Source organism: Zootoca vivipara, chromosome 4 (assembly GCF_965207765.1).
Source record: "Zootoca vivipara chromosome 4, rZooViv2.hap1.1, whole genome shotgun sequence".
Lineage (NCBI taxonomy): Eukaryota > Metazoa > Chordata > Lepidosauria > Squamata > Lacertidae > Zootoca > Zootoca vivipara.
Window position 1 is genome coordinate 101665346 of NC_142587.1, and position 10788 is coordinate 101676133.

A 10788-nucleotide genomic window follows, 5' to 3' on the forward strand; every position below is an offset into this window, starting at 1 on the left:
GAAGGAGGCGAGTGGGAGGAGGGAGGTGGAGAGGCAGAGGTGAGTCAGGAGAAGGAGGAGCCACCGGTGGCTCCCTCTTCTTCTGCCAGAAGCCACCCTCCCTGCTTGTCTCTCAGAGCCGGGAGATGTCTGACAATGGAGGAGCAAAGGCAGGCTGCACCCTGGCGCACTGTTGGATCACTTTCAATAAACCCCAGAGAGGAGGGGACTTGGAAAGCTGTGGGGAGCTGGGGGCCTTCACTCTTGGCAACTGATTTCGTAGCGGAAGATGCTCAGGGAATGAGCGGCTGTTCTCATGAGGCCTGAAACTCAGCCAAGCCTGTGAATATCGTGTTCTTGCTAATAAAGAGTAAACTCTAGCTGTGAACTGTGGGGTTTCCTGCCCAGATAACTCTGACACCAGCCTTCTGAATATCGCCAGTAGGATTCCTCTGTAGTTGCAGTTTTCATGGAGTCCTAGAATTGAAAGGGACGCCAAGGGTAATCAAGTCCAACCCCCTGCATTGCAGGAATCTCAGCCAGATCATCCAAGACTAGGCTTCTTTTATTTCTATATTGATCATTGAATGCTAAAATAGACCTCTAAGCAGTGGACAGAGGATTAAAAATAGTGGCCAGGATTCACCTAACCAGCCCTGTCCACTGCAAAATGGGGCCTGCCCCCCATTCCTCACCTTCTCCATGCCCCCATGAAGCCCTTGAATTTAGCTCTAGGGCAGGGATAGGCAACCTAAGGCCCGTGGGCCGGATGCGGCCCAATTGCCTTCTCAATCCAGCCCACAGGTGGTCTGGGAATCAGCGTGTTTTTACATGAGCAGAATGTGTCCTTTTATTTAAAATGCATCTCTGGGTTATTTGTTATTTGGGGGGCATAGGAATTCGTTCATTTCCCCCCCCCCCAAAATAATAATAATCCGGCCCACCACAAGGTCTGAGGGACAGTGGCTGAAAAAGGTTGCTGACCCCTGCTCTAGGGCATTGAAAGGGAACCTCCCCAGAACAGGACATGAGGAGAAAGGGGATCCTTCCATCAGGCAAACTGGAATGCTTCCGTAGGCAGAATGACTTGAAAAACACAAGGGGGAGTACCACCTATTTGCACAAAGATGAATACTCATAATTCAAAGGCAGAATAAAAGAATTCCATTAAAGCGTTCAAATAAGCTTCCATAATTAAAGTTGGAAGCAAAAGAATCACATTAAAACAACACAGCCATTAACAGGAAGGAAGCAACAGAGCATTGTGTAGCAGATAATTTTTTGCTGTCTCAGAGGAGGGCATTTCCCTTTTTCTTTTAGGGTCCAGTGTGCTTTGAAGATGTTGCTGTTCATTTCACAGATGAGGAGTGGGTGTTGCTGGATCCTGACCAGAGAGCTCTGCATAAGGATATCATGGAGGAGAATCGTGGGATCGTGGCCTCTCTTAGTAAGGCTCCTTGTGGGATTGTAATATCTGTATTGAAATTCAAAACTTATCTCTCTGTGATGAACCTAATATATTTTCACAAAGCTCATTATCCCCCCCTACAGCACATGAGATTACAACACCCCCCCAAAAAACACCGAAGAGTAAATTACTCTTTTCCCTCCAGTTGCTGCTTCTTAAACAATTACCAGGTAAAATTGCCATGTAAAATGTCAGCTTCAGAGTTGTTAGGAAAGATAAGTAGCTTCTGTCAGGTTTTCTGTTTTTGCTCATGTAAGTTTTTGGTTGACCAAAGAGACGGCTGGCTTTGGAGATGGAGGGGATGCCATGACTGGGCCAAACAAAATCCATCCCAGAGAAGAGCCAGGCTTATCAAATTTCACATTCCCAGAAGTATGTTAGATAATGGCAAACAACAAAGGTTGACCTCACATCCAACCCCCTTCAGTTCTTCTTCCACCGCAAGCTTTAATTAGCATCATTCCATAATTGGGGGCTCCATTTGTTCCTGCGGCTCTAATCCCTTTTTGTTTCAATTGCAGATTGTGATGAATTGGAAATCGAGAACAAGGGTGACCATGTCAAAATCCCTAGAGAGGAGAAGCCACGTAAAAATTTGGAGTGTGGAGAGAACTGCAGTCGGAGCTCCCATTCCACTTCCCAACAAAGAATTATCATTGGAAAGAAACCCTATCAGTGCATGGAATGTGGAAAGAGCTTCAGTCAGAGCTCCTCTCTCACTTCCCATCGAAGAATTCATACAGGGGAGAAACCTTATCAGTGTGGAAAATGCAGCCAGGGCTTTAGTAGAAGCACAGATCTACATTCACACCAGATAATTCACAGTGGGGAGAAACGATTTAAATGTGAAGAGTGTGGAAAGAGCTTCATTCGCAGATCCTCTCTCACTTCCCATCAAAGAACTCATACAGGGGAGAAACCTTACGAGTGTGGAGAATGCCGGAAGGGCTTTGCTAGAAGCACAGATTTACGTTTGCATCAGAGAATTCACAGTGGGGAGAAACCATATCAGTGTGTGGAATGTGGGAAGAGCTTCAGTACCAGCTCCTATCTCACTTCCCATCAGAGAATTCACAGCGGGGAGAAACCATATCAATGCGAGGAATGTGGGAAGAGCTTCACCTGGAAGAACACACTCACTATCCATCAAATAATTCATACAGGGGAGGAACCATATCACTGCTTGGAATGTGGGAAGAGCTTCAGTAAGAGCTCCTCTTTCACTTCACATCAAAGAATCCATACAGGAGAGAAACCTTATCAGTGTGTGGAATGTGGAAAGAGCTTCAGTAAGAAGGACAGTCTCACTTCCCATCAAAGAATCCATACAGGAGAGAAACCCTATCAGTGTGTGGAATGTGGAAAAAGCTTCAATACAAGCTCCTCTCTCACTTCCCATCAGAAAATCCATACAGGGGAAAAACCCCATCAGTGTTTGGCATGTGGAAAGAGCTTTGGTCACAGGAGCTCTCTCACTTCCCATCAAAGAGTTCATACAGGGGTGAAACCATATCAGTGTGCGGAGTGTGGAAAGAGCTTCAGTACGAGCTCCTCTCTCACTTCCCATCACTTAATTCATACAGAGGAGAAGCCATATCAGTGCTTGGATTGTGGAAAGACCTTCAGTCAAAAGGGCAATCTCGCTTCCCATCAAAGAATTCATACAGGGGAGAAACCATATCATTGTGTGGAATGTGGAAAGAGCTTCAGCTGGAAGCAAAATCTCACTTCCCATCAAAGAACTCATATAGGGGAGAATATGAGAATCCTTTAATTGTGGAGTTGGAGGTGACCCCCAGTGTGATCTAGTGCAACCCGCTGCACTGCAGAAATCACAATGAAATCCTCCATAATGGATAGCCATCTAACGTCTGCTGGCCTCCAATAAATGAGATTTCACCACTTTAAAGGGAGTCCACTTCGCTGTCTAACAGCTCTTGCCATTAACAAGTTCTAGATACAGGTAGGTAGCCGGTTTGGTCTGCCATTGTCGAAGCAAAATCCTTCCAGTAGCACCTTAGAGACCAACTAAGTTTGTTACTGGTATGAGCTTTCGTGTGCATGTGTATCTGAAGAAGTGGGCATGCACACGAAAGCTCATACCATTAAAACGTTCTTCCTGATGTTTCATTGGAATCTCCTTTGTGGTAACTGGAAGACATTTTTTTTGGGTCCTACCCTATAGAGCCAGAGAAAACAAGCTTACTCCATCTTCTATGACACAAGTTATTTGAAGTTGGCTCTCATATCCCCTTCATATCCCCTCTCAGTCTCCTCTTCTCCAGGCTAAACATACCCAGCTCCCTCAGCTTTTCCACATAATGCTTGGTTTCCAGATCCTTGATTATCTTGGTAGCCCTCTTCTGCACATGTTCCAGCTTGTCAATATCCTTATTAGTTATTCTTTCTTTCTTTAATTTAATTTATGTAGCACCCTTCATCCAAATATTTCAAGGCGGTTCACATCATGCAGGACAAAAGCATGGGTTTCTCAAAACCAAGTCATGCAAGACAAATCTTTTTATTTTATTTTATGGAGTTACAAGCTTGGTGGATCAGGGGAATGCTGTGCGCATAGTGTATCTTGAGTTCAGTAAGGCTTTTGACAAAGTCCCCCGCGATATTCTCGCAAGGAAACTGTTGAAATGTGGTTCTAGATTCAGGTAGGTAGCCGTGTTGGTCTGACACAGTTAAAATATATATATAAAATTAAAGAAATTGTCCAGTAGCACCTTAGAGACCAACTAAGTTTGTTCTTGGTATAAGTTTTTGTGTGCTTATACCAAGAACAAACTTAGTTGGTCTCTATGGTGCTACTGGACAATTTCTTTAATTTTTATATATATGTTGAAATGTGGGTTGAACGAGGTAGCCATTAGGTGTATCAGTAGCTGGTTGACTGACAGAACCCAAAGAGTTCTCATTAATGGTTCCTTGTCATCGTAGGAAAAATTGACAAGTTGGGTGTTGTTGTTCAATTTTTTTTAATAAATGATTTGGATGAAGGAATTGAAGGGATGCTCATCAATTTTGCAGGTGACACCAAACTGGGAGGGGTTGCTAATGCTGCAGAAGACACAATTGGGATTCAAAATGACCTTAACAGATTGGAGAACTGGGCGCAAGCTAACAAAATGATTTTCAGTAAGGACATATCTAAGGTTTTGCTCCTTGGCAGGAAGAACCAGGTGCACAAATATAAGATGGGGGATATCTGGCTTGCTAGCATTACATGTGAAGAGGATCTAGGAGTTGTGGTGGACCACCGGCTTAACCTGAGTCAACAGTGTGATGCAGTAGCAAAAAAGTTAATTCTATTCTAGGCTAGGCTAGTGCCCCTCTTAAGGGAAGTAAGTGTACCACTGTATTCTGCCTTGGTCAGTCTACAGCTGGAATATTGTGTCCCATTCTGGGCACCACGATTTAAGAAGGTTGTTGACGAGCTGGAAGGTGGGCAGAGGAGGACAACCAAGATGATCAAGGGTCTGGAGTCCAAGCCTTGTGAGGAGCAGTTGAAGGAGCTGGATATGTTTAGCCTGGGGGGAAAGGAGACTGAGAGGAGATATGAGAGCTGTCTTCAAATATCTCAAGGGCTGTCACATGAAAGGGGGAAGAAGCTTGTTTTCTCCTGTTCTGGAGGACAGGACTTGAACCCATGGCTTCAATTTACAAGGTAGGAGATTCTGACTATACAGAAAAAAACTTTCTGACAGTAAGAATTGTCCTACAGTAGAACAGCCTCCCTCTGGAGATTGTGGACTCTCATTCCCTGGAGGTTTTTAAGCAGAGGTTGAATGGGCATCTGTCATAGATGCTTTAGTTTGGACAAGATAATTCCATGATTCTATTATTACTTGACCTTTATAGACCATATAAAAAAGCTTTAGCATTCTTAGAGGCTGTTTGCTGCCTTTGCAGCACCAATGTGAGCTTTGTGGGGCCCAGGTCTGGAGCTCCTGAGCTGCCCAGAGGAGAAGACCCTCTTCTCGGCCTCCCTGAAGTCGTCCACAAGAAAGCAGACCAAGACGTTAGACACAAGCTAGGCTGCAGGAGTTGCTGGAAGGAGGCAAAGAAGGCACCATCCAACTGCCTTAGGGACTCCAGTCTGGATTTGTGTAGGGTTAATTACACAGCCTTTTCTTCTCCCAAATATGTCCCATAAGGCAGCGGGTCCTGAGTTCTACCACTGCTGGAACAATCGTACTGGCTACCAATGAGGTACCAAGCAAAGCTCAAAAGAAATAAACCATATTCTGATCATAAATGACTAATACTTTTTAATGCATGCTTTTTATGCAAATAGACAAAAGTAGACCACAAGTTTGGTAGACCACAAACTTGACATGAGTCAGCAGTGTGATGCAGCAGCTAAAAAAGCCAATGCAATTCTGGGCTGCATCAATAGGAGTATAGCATCTAGATCAAGGGAAGTAACAGTACCACTGTATTCTGCTCTGGTCAGACCTCACCTGGAGTACTGTGTCCAGTTCTGGGCACCACAGTTCAAGAAGGATACTGACAAGCTGGAACGTGTCCAGAGGAGGGCAACCAAAATGGTCAAAGGCCTGGAAACGATGCCTTATGAGGAACGGCTTAGGGAGCTGGGTATGTTTAGCCTGGAGAAGAGAAGGTTAAGGGGTGATATGATACCCATGTTCAAATATATAAAAGGATGTCATATAGAGGAGGGAGAAAGGTTGTTTTCTGCTGCTCCAGAGAAGCGGACACAGAGCAATGGATTCAAACTACAAGAAAGAAGATTCCACCTCAACATTAGGAAGAACTTCCTGACAGTAAGAGCTGTTCGACAGTGGAATTTGCTACCAAGGAGTGTGGTGGAGTCTCCTTCTTTGGAGGTCTTTACGCAGAGGCTTGACAGGCATATGTCAAGAACGCTTTGATGGTGTTTCCTGCTTGGCAGGGGGTTGGACTGGATGGCCCTTGTGGTCTCTTCCAACTCTATGATTCTATGCCATTTCCCCTTCCAAAAATGCTTAATTGCTAATTCAGTGGACTAAAAATCAATTATTATTGTTGTTGTTGTTGTTGTTATTTATTAAATTTATACACTGCCCTTCGTCAAAAGACCTGAGAGTCGTTTAAAATGAGCTGAGGGCCGTTTAAAAGTAGAAAAAATTATGCACCACCTCCTATTTCTTTAATCAGGTGACTGAATCTACAGGATTGATAATGGCATTATTATTATTATTATTATTATTATTATTATTAAATTTATATATTGTACCACGCTATACCCGCAGACCTCAGGGCAGTTCACAGAATAAAATCAGAATATAAAACCACAAAATACATAATCATAATAAAAACAAAAACAAGTCAATAACACCCCCCAAAAAAAACCCCACATTTTAGAAGGGCATTGGATGTCAATCAGACAAAGGTCTAGTTCAAGAGGAACGGTTTCTCCTGGTGCCTAAATGTCAGGGAGTGGACAGAAAAGGATTGGTGGAGACTGCCTCCCCAGCCTGATCCTTTCAGGGAGGAGGAGGAGGAAGACAGTTTAGATTTACAACAGCGGTTTGAGGGAGGTCATAGCTCAGAGGCAAATGAGGGGGAAAGTTGGGAAATAATAGGAGACGAGGAGGAAGCAGCAGCAGCAGTCTATCTGTGTCTGTATCTGTGACAACTGACTGACACAATGTATTTAGAAAGCAATTCCAGATCCTCCATCTCCCAGAACCTGGCGAGCCTTGAAAGTGGGAGAGCAAAGAGCTCAAAGACAGAGGGCACTTGTCAGCACCTGTAGAAGTGATGAATGAGAAAGTGGGAGAGACGGGACAATGCCATTATCCCAAAGGCTGGGTTCTATAGCCTCTCTCTGTAAAAACTGAATAAAAAGAGGATGATAAGAAACATTCCTTTGTCTTTGTTCGTTCCTGGGCAAACCAGCCAGGAGTCACTGACAGCCGCCTGACAGTAGAATGAAGGCTCCAGGCAAACCTCCCGGGACCATGCCATAGACAGAGAGCCACTGCAGAGAGGGCCCTCAAGGAGGTGGCATACGAAGATGGGCCTCAGAAGATGATCTTAGAGTTCAGGTAGGTTCATATGGAAAGAGGCAGTGCTTGAGCTATTGCGGTCCTGAGCTGTTTAGGGCTTTATAGGTCAAAACCAACACTTTGAATTGGGCCCGGAAACTAATTGGTAGCCAGTGCAGTCGGACCAGGATTGGTGTAATATGCTCAAAACGTCTTTCTCCGGTGAATTCTTCGGCGATCAGCCTTCTTTATGGTCCAGCTCTCACTTCCATACATCACTACTGGGAAAACCATAGCTTTAACTATACGGACCTTTGTCGGCAAGGTGATGTCTCTGCTTTTTAAGATGCTGTCTAGATTTGTCATTGCTTTTCTCCCAAGAAGCAGGCGTCTTTTAATTTCGTGACTGCTGTCACCATCTCCAGTGATCAAGGAGCCCAAGAAAGTAAAATCTCTCACTGCCTCCATTTCTTCCCCTTCTATTTGCCAGGAGGTGGTGGGACCCGTGGCCATGATCTTGGTTTTTTTGATGTTGAGCTTCAGACCATATTTTGCGCTCTCCTCTTTCACCCTCATTAAAAGGTTCTTTAATTCCTCCTCACTTTCTGCCATCAAGGTTGTGTCATCTGCATATCTGAGGTTGTTGATATTTCTTCCGGCAATCTTAATTCCAGTTTGGGATTCATCTAGTCCAGCCTTTCGCATGATGAATTCTGCATATAAGTTAAATAAGCAGGGAGACTTATTTAAATGTCTCCCTGCTTATTTAACCTACAGGTTACCAGAGCACAGATGACAGGAGTAAGGCTATCCCTGACTCAACTAGGTACAGCTGGGCCACCGGTGAAACCTGATGGAAGGCATGGCAACCCCCTGTGACCACCTGAGCCTCGAGCAATAGCAAGGATCCAGGAGCACCCCTAAGCTACGAACCTGTTCCTTAAGGGGAAGTGTAACCCCATCAAAAGCAGGAGATCTCCCACGCACCTGGTCTAGGAAACCACCCACTAACAGTGCCTCCATCATATCTGGATTGAGCTTCGGTTTGTTGGCTCTCATCCAGTCCATTATCGAGGCAAGAGAACGGCCCAGCATTTCCACTGCCCCCGAATAGGCCGCAGCATAGAATCAACTGAATATGGGCCTTTTACAGGGCCATGCCTTTGGGTAGAATAAATGTTATTTCACATAACACACGTGGGTAGGGGAGTCAGGGTTGGGACAGGGCAAAATTTTACAGAACACGCGCATTGGGGGAATGATTGTGTGCAAAATGAATGGGTCACAGGGATAACGGGGGGGGGGGGTTGGACGGAGGAGAGGAGGGAAATCACAGGGGTAAGTGGGGGGGTTAGGGGGAGGAGAGGGGGAAATCACAGGGATAAGCCGGGGTGGGGGAAAGAGGGGGCATAATAGGTCATGGATCAGGACAGAGTTGGGGGATTCACAGGGATGAGGGGAGAATCACAGGGATAAGCCGGGGGGGGTGAGGGGAGGAGTGAGGAATCACAGGGATACGTCATGGATCGGCAGAGGGTAGGGGAAATCACACAAATAGCCCACAGAAACGCGTGGCAGGGCCAGCTAGTATATGTATAAAATGGATTATATTTGAATGTAAATGATATTTGTAAGAACTGAAAAGAAAATACTTTTTTTTAAAGAGATCACGAGAGCTGAAACCTTTCAATTGATCGTCCCACAGATTCAGCAAAAAACAAAACAAAAAAAAGTGGTGAAGTTGGAATGGGATACTTAAGTAAAATTAAAATACCTGTCCGCTCCACAATGTTCAGGTACGGCTGTTCTGGAAGCGTTGATTCCAGGCTGAACTCTATGCTTTGTCCTATGGGCCTTCTTTGGTTGGAGGTGGATCTTGCTTTCCACCAGGGAGTGATCCATGTCACAGTTGGCACTGTGGTAGCTCCATGGGACATAACCACAGTTCAGCGCCAACCGCCTGGTGACAATCAAGGCCAGCTGGTGACCGTGGACTCATCTTGCGTGTCTCCAGGATACTCTATTTGAATGGTTTTTTTAAAAAATAAAAATAAAAATCCATTTTCCGATTTTTGTTGTTGTTTAGTAGTTTAGTCATGTCCGACTCTTCATGACCCCATGGACCAGAGCACGCCAGGCACTCCTGTCTTGCACTGCCTCCCGCAGTTTGGTCAAACTCATGTTCGTAGCTTCGAGAACACTGTCCAACCATCTCGTCCTCTGTCATCCCCTTCTCCTTGTGCCCTCCATCTTTCCCAACATCAGGGTCTTTTCCAAGGATTCTTCTCTTCTCATGAGGTGGCCAAAGTATTGGAGCCTCAGCTTCACGATCTGTCCTTCCAGGTAGCACTCAGGGCTGATTTCCTTCAGGATGGAAAGGTTTGATCTTCTTGGAGTCCATGGGACTCTCAAGAGTCTCCTCCAGCACCATAATTCAAAAGCATCAATTCTTCGGCGATCAGCCTTCTTTATGGTCCAGCTCTCACTTCCATACATCACTACTGGGAAAACCATAGCTTTAACTATACGGACCTTTGTCGGCAAGGTGATGTCTCTGCTTTTTAAGATGCTGTCTAGGTTTGTCATTGCTTTTCTCCCAAGAAGCAGGCGTCTTTTAATTTCGTGACTGCTGTCACCATCTGCAGTGATCAAGGAGCCCAAGAAAGTAAAATCTCTCACTGCCTCCATTTCTTCCCCTTCTATTTGCCAGGAGGTGATGGGACCAGTGGCCATTTCAGATTTTACATAATCGAAACACCTTTTTAAGCAATAAAATTGATACGCCCAATTTTGATATCGACCCGCCTCCCCCACTTTCTGCGGTTGCTTATGAGATGAAGTCCTAGCTAGCGCCCTGATATAGAGCCAGAACCCGCGAGGGACCTCCATTCCTCAATGGGAAGCCAATAGGGATCATCGGCATTGGACAGTTGGCCAATCAGCGATTGCAAAACAGCGCCCCCCAGCGCCGGTGTTGAGGGAGCGATATTCACGGGCCAAGGCGAGCCTCGCAAGGGCGAGGAATGGAGCTCAGTTTGCAGGGACCCCCTGCGGAGCGCCAGCAGACAAAGGAGGAGAGCGAAGTTTCAGCCGGAGCAAGGATACAATGGATCTGGTCTCGGCCCAATGTTAGTCTGTGGGGAAACTCTAGAAAGGAAAGGAAAGGAAAGCAGGAGGTTTACACCAAAAAGCATCTCTGGAAGTGTGCAATGCGCGCCAGCCAGAGAGAAAAACGTGGAGGGGACAAGCTGGGCATCGCAAGGGTTAAAGGGAAGCGAGCTGCCTTCCTAGAGAGGACAGGAAGCAAGGGGGGTCAGGTCCTCCAGAGCCAAAGCCCCTCCC

General features: G+C 45.6%; 1 protein-coding gene across 1 annotated transcript in view; it reads left to right on the top strand.

Annotated features, from left to right (window-relative positions):
* LOC118085582 (uncharacterized) overlaps window positions 1-10788 on the top strand; it is a 193969-nt gene that overhangs the window by 9068 nt on the left and 174113 nt on the right. The gene's annotated exons all lie outside the window — the stretch shown is intronic.